Source organism: Panthera uncia, chromosome D1, assembly GCF_023721935.1.
Source record: "Panthera uncia isolate 11264 chromosome D1, Puncia_PCG_1.0, whole genome shotgun sequence".
NCBI lineage: Eukaryota > Metazoa > Chordata > Mammalia > Carnivora > Felidae > Panthera > Panthera uncia.
This window is the reverse complement of record NC_064808.1, coordinates 1,766,642-1,779,902: the sequence shown is the minus strand read 5'-3', so window position 1 is coordinate 1,779,902 and position 13,261 is coordinate 1,766,642. Positions and strand designations below refer to the sequence as shown.

The 13,261-nt window shown below is 49.3% G+C and overlaps 1 protein-coding gene across 1 annotated transcript in view; it reads right to left on the bottom strand.

Moving 5' to 3' along the window:
- The window catches only part of SHANK2 (SH3 and multiple ankyrin repeat domains 2), a 340,509-nt gene that overhangs the window by 309,297 nt on the left and 17,951 nt on the right, over positions 1 to 13,261 (bottom strand). The window contains exon 2 of the mRNA XM_049641610.1: positions 5,333 to 5,433. The gene's annotated coding sequence lies outside the window, so the exon portion shown is untranslated. The remainder of the gene's footprint in view (positions 1 to 5,332; positions 5,434 to 13,261) is intronic.

The following is a 13,261-nucleotide window of genomic DNA, read 5'->3' as shown; positions in this document are numbered from 1 at the left end:
CACAGCTGGGTATAACACAGCCCTGAAGGAGCCCACACGGGAGCCAAGTCAGCACTGCACAGGGGCCAAAGGGCATCTCAGGGATGAGAAAGGCTGACTCTGTTTCTCCCTGCATTTCTCCCTGCGTGTGGCCTTCAGGGGGATATTTAATCTCAAGCCTCAGTTTCTTATCTGTCAGATGGGCTTAAGGCCACCCACCCAGAAAGGCACTCAGCGTTAACCCCAGACATAAGTGCCAATAAACAGCAACAAACACAACACAATAATGTGAAACAGCCAGAGCCCAAGGGTGCACACGCACATGCACGCACCCCTTGTGATTTAGACAAGGATCTACCACATGTCGGCGTATCACAGGCTAGGGCGATTAAGAAATTCCATGGCGCAGCTGGGATGTCAAACGTTTTATTTCCCCAGATGAAGATATCTTAGGAAGCGAAATGTACCATCAGCATCATCCCTAACAGGGAGGACACTCACCCCCACGGTCTCGGAAAAAGTCGACACGAAACACAGCCTGTCCTTCCAATCGAATCCCCCGAGCTTCGTGTAAAACTCCCTGTCAGGTGCCGAGTCTCTGCACGTCACCCGGGGTTGGGGCGGGCTGGGCAGGAACTGGAGGACGAGGGCACCAGACTGGACACCAGAGGCCAAGCCCACGCCCACCCGGGGCACAGGGACGTCTCCACACAGAGTGGGCAAAGCGCGTGGAGCACGGGGTGGGAGGCTCCCAAGGGCTGTTCTGACCCAGAAGCCACCCTGCAGGACACGGGAGCCACCTGGCCAGGCCACTCAGGACGCACATCTCACTCCCCACCCCAGGGAAACCCGAACGGGCACAGCTGATCTGCCTTGGAACGACCTGCAGAGGGTGCTCCGGCTTGGGGATCCGGCCAAGCGACCCAGCCCGTGGGTCGGGCTTCCCATGTCACACGGCGCCTCACGCGTGCTTGGCCTTCACCGGGTCACGGCGCCCCTCCCGTGGGGGGCGTGCTCACGGGACCACAGCATGCGGCGGGCGTGCACGTGCCAACGTGCACACGCAGACTCGGTTCCTAGACCTGGGACACGTTCCTGGCATTCGTGAACTCCCCGCAAAGCCATCAAGCCCCGAAGCGGTGCCCCCTGCAGCTGAGTGAGCTCCGATTCCAGTCCAGCATCAGCTCTCTGGCTGCGGCCCCTGGGCTCTCAGACAGCAAACGTTCTGGACGCGAGGTCCTCACTCGGGGTCCCCCAGCGGAGCCCCTGGGCTTTGGCTCCTCGGGGAGACACGCTGAGGGGCACCCCCCACCCCGGGATTAGATCCCGTGGCGTGGACTCCTTAGCGGGAGCAGGACAATGGCCACAACCTGCCAGACACTGGACACGGGAACCGGGTGCCTCAGACCCACATCCTCCCAGGAGACTCATCGGACGCCCAAATAAGTCTGTGGCCCCCAGAGGTGGAAAATGCGCCAGTTTCGCGAGCTTCCAGGGGCCCTTTCGGGGGCGAACCTCAGTCCTAGGGTGCTCCCAGGGCGTGTCCTGTAAACCCACCCTTGGTGATTGGTGGTTGACGCCCAATGGCACCCTCCCCGCCAAGAACGCCCCCCGTTTGGCTGTGAGGCTCTTCTCAGTTGAAAGAGACACGTACACGTTTGTGTTCACACGAATACACCTTTACTTACATCCAGCCTCGCCTGACCTCTTTCTCACTGACCGGCTGTGTCCGCGAGCCCAGTAAATCCAGCCGCACACGGAGAAGACCGGGTCGTAAGTCACTCCACCTGCTTCCTGCCACCCACTTGGCACGGGCTTCCAGAGGAACCGCATTCCACACCTAGACCGGGCCCTCCCTGCTTCAGAGAACTCGCTCGGCAGCCCCACGGCTGGAGGTAAAATATCTCAGGGAACAGAGACGGAACGTGTGGCTGGCCGCCCTCTCTTCCCCTCACGCCCGGGGTCCTCGGACACAGGACCCTGGGAGCGGGCGGCCATCCTGCCCCCCCCACCCGATTCCTTGGGGACACTGCAGCCTAGAAGCCTCCCTACACCCGCTCAGGGGAACGGCGCTAAAACTTCAGGCCGAGAGGGCTCGCTGGGACCCCCTGGCGCTCCTGTCTCAGAGACCTGCCCCCCGGGACGAGTCACAGAAATGGAATCACACAGCGTGCGCTCAGTCGATTGTCTTTTCTTCCTCCATGTACTTTTGAGGACAGCTTTGTCCTTGCCCAAAGTCACCTCTGCCCAGGGCTCCTTAAGATCCTCACCTGAGTCCCTTTCAAAATCTGTGATAGCAACACACACCTGACCCGGCCTGGCCTAGGGTCCACCTCAAAGCTGTTCAGCTTTCTCTAAAGCCAGACAGTATTTGAAAACCACATTGTTTTTTGTTTTTGCAAAACCCCAACGGAAAACACCACGTCACACAGAAAACAGTCCTGAGACTGGAATGCCGAGGAAAATCCTGCCGTGGGTGAGACACCAGACAGCTCAACTTTGTTCCCTTTTCGCCCTGGCTGCCAGGAAGCTCAGGATGAGTACCGTACGTAACTGTAAGGATGCTCGCTTACCCCAGAGGTTGGTCTTAAGGATCCCGAGGGGTTAAAGCGGAGTTTTACCGATGCGGCCTGCAGCAGAATCATTTTGGAAGGAGGCCACAAAGACAGATTCCTACTGAATTAGATTTCTTGTGCATCTGGTGCTAGAATCTGCGAGATGCCCAAGAATTCTTGGTCCTCAGGTGAGGCCCTGCCGTCAGAGTGAAACGACCCGGCCCATTCCCTAGGACGGAGGAGAACCTTCTGGAGGAACTGATCTGGCGGCCCATTCCCTAGGACGACCACCTGGGGCACCAGAAACCCTCTCTGCTCTCTGATCCCTCACTGGGGGGGGGGGGGGGGGGGGTGCCCGCTTACACCCGCAAGCGGGAAGGATCATTTGAGGCAATAACAAAGAACACCTGAGGAGATCCGAATCCCATTCGCAGGTAGGCTAACGCCTCCGAGTCTGTGAGAACTTGCGTGAGAAAGTGAATTAACTGTCACTCTAAAGCAGAACCCTTCTGCCGCTACTTAGGTGACATCCTGGCTACTAACTAAATCGCCACTCGAGGGTCCTTTCCCGCTTTTTTCTGAGAGGCGGCAGGAGGGGATGGCGGCAAAGAGTCTGAAACACCCACAGCCCATGCAGGTTTATCGCGTGACACACGGCCCCACGCAGGCGCCGGGGCGTGGGGGGTACGAGGGGCCGTACGTGATGAACGGAGGCCCTTAGGACAGCAGGAGGCCGCTGAGGGGCAGGGTCCCTTGCCGGACGGGCAGCTGAGAAGGAGGAAAAGGAGCCCAGGTAAACCTCGGCCTGAGAGAGGATTCTGCCTCCGCTCTGCCACCAGCCCGGGCCCCAGCACTGCCCACAGAAGAGCCACGTCGCGGCGACGGAAGGCCCTCCGCATCCACAACACAAGGACCTCCATCCTTCCTCCAGCCGAGGGGCCCCGGGAAGCTCTTCCTGGGCTAGTCTCCCAGGGAGCAGCCACCCGCGTATCCTACAGGCGGCCAACTGTTACCGTAGATTCACTCCAGCCCTCATGTGGGGCCCAGACCGGCTCCTCCTTTCTCCCTTCCCCTTGTTTGGCAATGCCCACCATCGCAGGGGTGGCTGCTCTGAGATCGAGTGTTCCCCACCAACGGGGAGCCGATGCACGTTCCCGATGGAGAGACTCGAGGCCCGACCCTGACCAAGGATCTCCAGAGAAACTTCCGCAGCACAGCCCCCGGCACGGGGACAGGCCAGAGCTCCAATCAACCGGCCAGTGTCCTCCCGTCATGAAGAAACCCAGAAGTCAGAGGGCCTTGGTGCGAGCTGGAGCTCAGGGACGTTGGGTCATGAACGGACCGGCGGGCCTGAGGCAGACGCCCCCAAAGGCAACAACAACAGAGGAGCAGGAACTGGGTGCAGGCCGGGGTTCAAAGCCCGACAAGGGAACAGTACCGGGCAGCAGCTGGAGACAGGAGGATCCCGGCCCTGCCCACTCAGCCAGGACAGCTGGGGCTGGCACGGTCCCCCACGGAGCCCCCCACCACCCCCTGCCAGGAGAACGCCCATCCTCGCCGGCGGAGGGGCGGGACGCAGCTCAGAGCAGGCGGAGGGACGCTGTGGAAGGGCCTGGACAGGAGAAGAGGAGGGTCCAACTGGGTTTCAGGCAGGGCTGGGAGGAAGGGAGCTTGAGGCGCCCCCCAAAGCCGATGGCGACCAGGACCAGGGCGGGACAGTGGCTCCTACGCTCTGCCCTCGCCTGCTCTATTCATATCCCCAGGACACGCGTTCTCACCAGGGTCTCGGGGGGCCAAACAGATCCTCGGGTTTTTAAGTATAAGGTGCAGATACAGAAGAGACACACGAACAGATACACAGCATTTCACAGCACGAACAATTCATTGGGGTGGACAATTAGGAAAAAAATATCGAAAACATCTCTCTCTCAAATAAATAAGTAAATATTAAAAACAACAACAACAACAACAACAAAAGTTTGAGAAACACTGTTCAAAGGGATTTGGACCTCCACACTTTCCTTGATGGTCGCCGGTGACAGGGCCAGGGGAGAGGACACAGTGTGTGCTCAGCCTGAGCTGAATTAAGCCGCCCGATGCCCCTGTGGCTGAGAGTGAGTTATGCTGGGTGCCACATCCTCCCCTGAGCATGACAACAACCTCGAAAGGTGAAGTTGGTCAAGGTGAGATCCACACCCAGGCAGCACTCAGCGAGTGCCCACCCTTTAACCACATGCTACACGTGAAACAATGCCGACGGAGCACACAGTAGGTGCTCAGTAAAACGGGCACTGGGCTCTAGACAATGGGCTCAGCGCGTGTCTTGACTCTGCAGAACCGAGGTCACGGGCTTCCCTCCACTGTTCCCTGCCCCCAAGCACAAACGGGTGTCCCCGTGACCATGCAAAAATGGTACAGGGACACTCAGAGCACCCCTCTTGTCCTCCATCAACCCTTAGCCACACTGGCTGGGTCCAGTACGGGCACGGCAGCTAGGACACCGCAGAGCAGACAGGAAAAGGCAGAGCTGGGGCCCCAAGCGATGGTCCTGGTAAGTCCCCTCGAGGTCACATCAGCAGGGGACCAGGGAGCAACTTTGTTTCTCCAGGGTTGAGGACAACTCCAGCCACCCTCTCCCCCCCCCCCCCCCCCCGCCAGCCTAACACAAAACCAAGAGCCTGACGATAAGAAACTGACCATCCTCTGGCCACAGTGCAAAAGGGGTGAGGCACACCACAGCAGGACGGTGGCGACCAGCTTGCAGGTGAAAAAGACAAGGAGAAAACGCGCTAACTCACCAGAGGCGCTGGCAGACTGGGCCCTGCAGAAAAGCTTCTTAGGACAGGAAGCGTCTGTGCTCCGGTGAGCCGCGGCACGGAGACTGGAGGGACTTTCAGAGCTGGGAGAGACAAGAAGACCAGGACACGGTCAGGCAGATGCTGTCAAGGGGCAGAATGTGAAATCTCCAAGCGGATCCTGGGGTCTCTGAGCTAAAACCCAGGGGCTGCACCTCTGCCTCAGCCAAGACGGTACAGGTGCGCCTTTCCCCATCTCTCCCACACGGTGCAATTAAAAACCAGGATGTCGTACAGAAGACACACACAAGACCCCTGAAGGGGGAGAGAAGGAGGAAGATTGGCAAGGGACTAGGGACCCCGAGGAACGGCACGGTGGGCAGTTCTCTAGGCTGGGTTTTTGCCTCGTCCAGCCCAGGCGTGGAGCTAAAGAAGTCGGAGACCCAGACGTTCGGTAGAAGCAGACAAAAAGCCACCACGGATGATTGTTCTCTGTAGCCAAGGGACCAGGAAAGTGGCAGCCTAATGAGACAAGGTGTTTACACAATGACCACTCTCCTGCAGCCAGACACCAGAGAAAAAAATGGCACCCACCCGGACCCGCCGCAGCAAAGGTTGAGTAGGGAGCTGAGACCGCCAGCCTCCGTAGCTGCAATAGGCACCCCAACCCCCCACTGGGTGGTGTCAAAAAAGCCTAAGTAAGAGCTGGGACTTTTTTCCCCACCAGGTGGTAATGAATCCTCCTCTCGCTCCATGGCATTAGTGTGGGCAACGTGGGGAGACTGGGTTTCCACACCCACTCGGCAGTAACAAGGCACCCCACCCCCCACCCCACTGAGCTGGTGTCAGGAAAGAGCTAATGGAAAGTCAGGACTTTCTCCATCACCACCAGAAATGAGGTCACCCTGCCACGGCATTGGTGGGGACCACACAGAGAGCAGGAGCACCCAACCCCACCAGCAATAACAAAGAACTTCCCCACTGGAGTGTCAACAGAGCCCAAACTGTTGATAAGACTGCTATGTCCACCTGGCAGCAATGGGACAGCACCCTCTCCTCCCTTGAGAGAGCAGTGTCAAAGAACACCAGCTGAAACTGAAGTTGACGAGGATCCAGAGTCTCACCAGATAATATGAGAACATACTCATCTCCACCGAAAATCACTCATCATCCCAAGAACCAGGAAGATCTCAAATGGGAAAAGGACAATCCATGGCAGCTGACACTGGGGTGACAAAGATGTTAGAATTATCTGGCAAAGAGTTTAAAGCAGTCCCGATAAGAATAAACAATTAGGAACGTGCTGGAAACAGATGAAAAAACTGGAAGTTTCATTTAAAAAAAAAAAAAACATAAAATCTGAACAAAGAAACAAAGAAGAGCCAAGTCAAAATGTTGGAACTGAAAAATGTGGTCATTGAAATAAGCAGCTCACTGGATGGACTCAACAGCAGAATGGAGGGGACAGAAATAACTGGAAGACAGACCAACAGAAATTACCTAAGCTGCACGGCAGAGAGAAAACATACTAAAAATTAAACAGAGCCTCAGGGACCAGTGTGCCTCTAACCTCATCATAGACCCAGAAAGAGAGAAGAATGGGGAAGTCCAAAAAAGTACTCAACAATATAACAGAAGAAAACATCCCCAATTTGGCAAGAGACATAAACCTACAGATTCAAGAAGCTTAACAGGTCCCAAATAGAATAAACCCAAGGAAATTCACACCAAGATGAATCACAGTTAAACTTCTGAAAACTAATAACAAAGAAAAATCTTGAAAGCAGGCAGAGAAAACTGATACTTTATAGCAGGGAAACAACTACAGTAATAGTGTATTTCTCATCAGAAACTATGGATGACACACAAAATTTTTGGAGTAACGAATGAAAAGAACTATGAATCTAGAATTCTATATCCAGCAAAAATATCCTATAAGAAAAAAGAGAAAAATCAATACATTCTCGGTCGAAAGGAAACCAAGAGAATTTTCCATCAATAGACCTATCCTAAAAGAATGGCTGAAGAAAGCTCTTTAAACAGAAAGGAAACAATAAAAGAAGGAATCCTGGAACACTGGGAAGGAAAAAAGAACACAGTAAGGGAAAATAGGGGTAAATAAAATTGGCTTATCTTCTCCCCTCAAATTTTCTAAATTATGTTTAACAATTGAAGCAAAAATTATAATGCAATCTGATTTGGTTCTAAATGCACGTAGAGAAAATATTCAAGACATTTATATTATTATAAGTGGGGGAGGGTGAAGACACATAAAAGGAAGTAAGGTTCATATATTTCACTCAAACTGGTATCACAGTAGATGGTGGTAAAATTATACATATAAAATATAATGCCTAATCACTTAGAAAGCTAAGCAAAGCCCAAAAACAATTATAGATAAATCCAATTGAAATGCTAAAAATATTCAAATAACCCACAAGAAGGCAGAAAAATGATAACAGATATGAAAAACAGAACAAACATAAAACAAAAAACAAAATGGCAGATGTAAGCCTTAACATAGCAATAACTGCATTAAAAGTAAATGTCAAAATATACCAGTTAAATGGCAGAGATTGGCCAAATGGACTAGATTTTATTTTATTTTATTTTATTTGAACTTAAAAGATTTTAAAAGACCCAATTATATGAGGTCTACAAAAATTCTCTTTAAATAGTGACATAATTGGAATGAAAAAAAAAAGACATACGAACACTAACCACAGGAAGGTAGACATAGCTATACTAATATTAGATAAAGTAGACTTGGAACAAAAAACTACCAGAGAGGAACATTATAATTGACAAAAGGTCAATCCACCAAAAAGTATAGCAACCTTAAATGTATACGCACCAAACAACAGAGGAGAAAAATATATAAAGCAAAAACGTATAGAACTGAAAAGAAAAAGAGACAATTTCAGTTAGAGACTTTGATACTCCCATCTCAGCAACTGATAGAATTTAACTAGACAGAAAAGTCAGCAAGGAAGTGGAAGAGCTCAACAGATTCTGAGTGATATTCATGGAACATGCCATTCAATATCAACAGAATATACACTCTTTCAAGTGCTCCTGGAACATATACCAAGATAGATCATATCTAGGGCCACAAAACAACTGCAACAAATTTAAAAGTGAAATCATACATAGTGTGTTCTCTGACCACAACAGATGCAAATTAGAAATCCATAACTGAAAGGTGACAGAAGTCTCCAATACTTTTAAATTAAAACAGCACACTTCTAAACAACCCATGCGTCAAAGGAAGTTTCAAAGGAAACGTTTTTAATACATGGAATTGAATGAAAACAAAAAATAAAATTAAAATAAAATAAAATAAAATAAAATAAAATAAAACATTCCAAATTCTGTGAGACACAGCTAAAGCAATAATAAGACAAATTTAAAGCACTAAATGCATACATTAGGAAAGAAATAATAATCTCAAATTCTAAGTTCCCATCTCAAGAAGTGAATAAAAGGAGAGGAAAATAAATCCAAAGCAAGCAAAAGAAGGAAATAATAATCATAAAAGTGGGGGAAAAATAAAACTGAAAAGAGGAAAACAGTAGAGGAAATCAATAAAACAATGAGCTAGTTCTTTGTAAAAGTCAATAAAATTGACAAAACTAGCAAGACTGACAAATTAAAAAACACAGACACTCATTACCAGTACCAGAAATAAAATGGAAGATATCATTATGGTCCCTGCAGCAGTCTTTATTATCAAAAAGATAATAAAGGAGTATATAAATAGCTCTACACACATAAATCTGACAATCCAAAATAAACCAATTCATCAAGAAATACAACCTATCTCAACTCATCCAAAATGAAGCAAGTAATCTGACTAACCCTTGTAACTATTAAGAAAATCAAATTCATAATTTCAAAGCTCCCAGTTTCAGAAAAAACGATATATCTCCAAATGGTTTCACTGGAGAATTCTGTGAGTGTTTAAAGAAGAATTAATACCAATTCTACACATTCTCTTGCAGAAAATAGAATAGGAAGGAATAATTCCCAATATATTTTATGGAACAAGTATTATTACCCTGATACCAAAACCATATAAAGAGAGTACAAAAAAGAAAACCATAGGTTAATATCCCTCATGAATATCAATGTTAGAATCTCAAACAAAATTTTATCAAACAGAATTCAGCAGTATATGAAAAGAATTATATCCCATGACCAACTGGGGTTTCCTGCAAGAATTTAAGGCTGGTTCAATTTTTTTTTTTAATCAGTCTGTATAATACACTATGTATCAACAGGCTAAAGAAGAAAAATCATAGAATCATGTGAATAAATTGCAGAAAAAACATTTGACAAAATCCAATATTCATCTCTGACAAAAACTCTCCCCCAAAATAGGAGAAGGGGAACTTCCTAACCTGATAAAGCACAATATGCAAAAGTCCACCAACTGACGTTATTCCAAATAGAAAAGACTAAATGATTTCCCTCTGTGCTCAGCAACCAAGCAAGGAAGTCTGCTGTCATTACTCTTATCGAACCTAGTGATAGACATTCTATAAAGTACAATAAGACCAGAAAGAAAATGAAAAGCAAACAGATTGAGAAGAAAGAATTAAAACTGTCCCCATCTGCAGATGACAGGACTGGAGAAAATCCCAAGGAATCTACAAACAAAAACCTCCTAGAAATAATGAGTGAGTTGAATAAAGTCATAAGATAGAAGAAAGTCAACATATAAAAGTCAATTGTATTCCCATATGCTAGCTGTAGACACCAAAATTTAAAATACAACACTGTCTATAACTGCTCAAAACTAATGAAATACTGAGGTATAAATCTAACAAAACAGGCACAAGACTTGTGTGCTAAAATCTGCACAACACTGGGGAAAGAAATCAGAGGAGATCTGCAGAAGTGGAGAACATACCACGTTCATGGATTGGAAAACTCAACAGAGTCAAGATGTCACTCTTCCCAAATCAACATACGGGTTGAATGCAATTCCAACCAAATTCTCAGCATGGAATAAGCAAACTAATCACCATAACCTTAGTTATACAGAAATGAACTCAAAATGGATCATGGACATAAATGCAAAACATGAAACGATCAAGCTTTCAGAAAAACAACATTTTCTCATAGGAGAAAAATCTTCAGGATCTAAGACGAGGCAGCAAGTTCTCAGACGGGACGTCAGAAGCACAAGCCACACACAGAAAAATGGATGAACCGGACAAGCTTCTATCTGTGAGAGACCCATTATGCAGATGAAAATACAAATCACAGACTGGGAGGAAACGCTCACAACCTGCGTAGCTAACAAAGGACTAGAGTCTTTACTAGAAGGAACTCCCAAAATGTAATGGTAAAAAGCTAAGCAGTTCATTTAAAACATGAACAGAAGACATAAAGAGACGCTTCGTGAGGAAGGAGAGCTAGACGTCGGATGACCACAGGGAAAGTCGCTTCAACGTCGTCACCAGCGACGGGATGCGTGTCACAGCAGTGAGTACCTGTCAAATGGCTAAAATAAAAACCAGTGACACCAAATGCAGGTGATGCCTAAGAAACAGGGTCGCTTCCACGCTGCTGGTAGGGATGTCACACAGTGTGGCCTTTCAGGAAAAATGTAGCGGTTTCTTAAAAATCTAACTGTGCAACCCTGTGACCCAGAGTTTGCACTCGGGGCATTCATCCTACGGAAACGAAACACAAAACCCACACCCTAACATTTATGGCAGTTTTAGTCACAACAGCCAAACACTGCCAACAACCCAGGCGTCCCTCAAAGGGCGAGCGGTCAACCACGCTGGTGCGAACATTCCACGGACGCTACTCAGCAAGAGGAGACACGTGGACACACACAACCACCTCTACGGTTGTGCCGAGAGAGGAAAGCCCATCCCGAGACGTGTGAGCTGTGTGAGTGCACTTTGCACACCTGTCAAAACAACAAAATGCCAGAGATGGAGAGCAGAGCAGAGGTTGCGCGGGTGAGGAAGCTGGGGCGGCGAGGGCTCTGTGGCTACAAAGGTCTGCACGGGGGATGCTCGAGCTAACGGACATACTTCGCTCTGGCCGCCCCGCTGCCCGTGTCCTGGTTGTAAGAAGGCAGTGTGGTTTTGCAGGATTTTGCTATTGGGGTGAGCTGAGTAAAGACTATAGGGGGTTAGAGGGGATCGACGATCTCTGCGTTATGTCTTCCAATTCCAATTAGTTAAAACTAAAAAGGTTTATTAGGGGCGCCTGGGGGGCTCAGTCGGTTGAGCGTCCGACTTCGGCTCAGGTCACGATCTCACAGTTGGTGAGTTCGAGCCCCGCGTCAGGCTCTGTGCTGACAGCTCAGAGCCTGGAGCCTGTCTCACATTCTTTCTGTCTCTCTCTCTCTCTCTCTGCCCCTCCCCCACTTGCCTTCTGTCTCTCTCTCTCAAAAATAAATAAACATTAAAATAAATAAAAACAAAAAGGTTTCTTACTTTTTTTTTTTTAATGTTTACTTATTTTTGAGAGAGACAGACAGTGCAAGTGGGGAAGGGGCAGAGAGAGGGGGAGACACAGAATCCGAAGCAGGCTCCGGGCTGTGAGTTGTCAGCACAGAGCCCGATGTGGGGCGCAAACCCACAAACTGTGAGATCGTGACCTGAGCCGAAGTCGGACGCTTAACCAACTGAGCCACCCAGGAGCCCCAAAGGCTTCTTATTTTTTAAAGTCCATGTGGAAAACAAAACAAATAAAAAAGCAAGTTAAAGAGCATTACCCTGTGGCCCGGGGCACATCATTCCACTCCCGGGCTATACCTAACACTGACAAAAACCATATGTCCACACAAAAACTTGCACAGCCGTGTTCACAGCGGTGCCATTTGTAATGCGCGAAAAGTGGAAACAGCACAATGCCCAGCAACGGATGAACGAGTGAACCAGGTGTGGTCCATGCACGCGTTCATGGCTGAACATGGTTCAGCCAGGATAAGGCAGGAAGCCCCAGCACCCGCCGCAGCATGGACGGCCCCTGAACGCATGATGCTCAGCGAAAGCAGCCAGTCACAAATGACCCCGTGTCACAAGGTTCCAGTTACAGGAAGCGCTCAGAACGGGCAAATCCATGGAGACAGAAAGCAGCTTAGCGGTTTCGAGGGCTGGGGAGAGGAGGGGGACGCCAGCTCGCTTTCAGGGGGATGAAAATGTTGCAGAATAGATTTTGGTGATGGCCGTACAACCCTGTGACGCTACCAAGCAAAACAGAACAAAACAAAAGCACGCCACTGCACTGCACGCTTTCGATGGGAATTGTACGGTCTACGAAACACCTCCCAATAACCCGTTGGAGAAAAGAAACCACTGACTGGGTTCCAGGAAATTTTAAAAGCCTTCATTTCAGAGCGATCCTCGCTGTGCCCCGCAGAGTAAGTAAATTATTGAACTATTTAAAAATGTTAGCCTTCTGCTGTCTGCGTCTATTTTTAGAAGTGCTCATCATTTCTAGGGAGATTGAAATCGTAATTGCAAGGCGTCCTGAAGGAGCCCTGCAGCCCCCTCCAAGGGAGATGGCTTGTGCGAAAAGCAGGATGGGGCAGGAAGGTCGCCGTGGGCCGGGTGTCACCCACAAACACGGCTGCCACCCCCCCCCCACGTCCACAAAGTGCTCCTGATTCCCCTGAGCCTCCAGCTCAGTCACCAGACAACAGGGCAGGTCACCCCGGCTTAGTAACGGTTACCCTGTAAAATTATTCAGGTGCAAAGTTAAAATATTAATTACACCTGCACGGGGACCAGTCAGAGCGCGAAACCCAACCTGGCAGGCTGGTGTTGTGCGTGTGATCCTCGCGATCCACGGGCAACAATAACGGAGTGGCAGGGAGGGATAACAGACGGCTACCACCAACCGGCACGGGGTCCCCGAACCACAACATGCACAGGGCTCCCTGAACCACAAACCCACAGGGGG